The sequence below is a fragment of the Myotis davidii genome, unplaced genomic scaffold (genome assembly GCF_000327345.1).
Source record: "Myotis davidii unplaced genomic scaffold, ASM32734v1 scaffold826, whole genome shotgun sequence".
In the NCBI taxonomy this organism is placed as follows: Eukaryota; Metazoa; Chordata; class Mammalia; order Chiroptera; family Vespertilionidae; genus Myotis; species Myotis davidii.
Genome location: NW_006297142.1, coordinates 1,446,891 through 1,447,162, shown reverse-complemented (window position 1 = coordinate 1,447,162; position 272 = coordinate 1,446,891). Strand labels below are relative to the sequence as shown.

General features: G+C 66.9%; 1 protein-coding gene across 1 annotated transcript in view; it reads left to right on the top strand.

The window, feature by feature from the left end:
* Positions 1 to 6: 6 nt before the first annotated feature.
* The window catches only part of SLC22A8 (solute carrier family 22 (organic anion transporter), member 8), a 25,651-nt gene continuing 25,385 nt past the window's right edge, over positions 7 to 272 (top strand). Inside the window, exon 1 of the mRNA XM_006772768.1 lies at positions 7 to 114. The gene's annotated coding sequence lies outside the window, so the exon portion shown is untranslated. The remainder of the gene's footprint in view (positions 115 to 272) is intronic.

Here is a 272-nt window from a genome sequence, read left to right as displayed (position 1 = left end):
CGGTTCGTGTCCCCACCCAACGCCAGCCTGCCCAACGACACCCGGGGGGCCACCGAGCCGTGCCTGGACGGCTGGGCCTACAACAGCAGCACCGGGGACTCCATTGTGACTGAGGTACGTACGCCCGAGGCAGCCGTCTGCGGGGCTTCGGGCAGGACCCCGCAGCTGGTGCAGCTCTTACCAACCAGGAGGTGGTCTCCCCACTCTCAGTGCCGGGTTCTTCAGCCAGCAGCCCGCCCTGGGGGTGCAAAACTTCCCATCTTTGTTCCCAC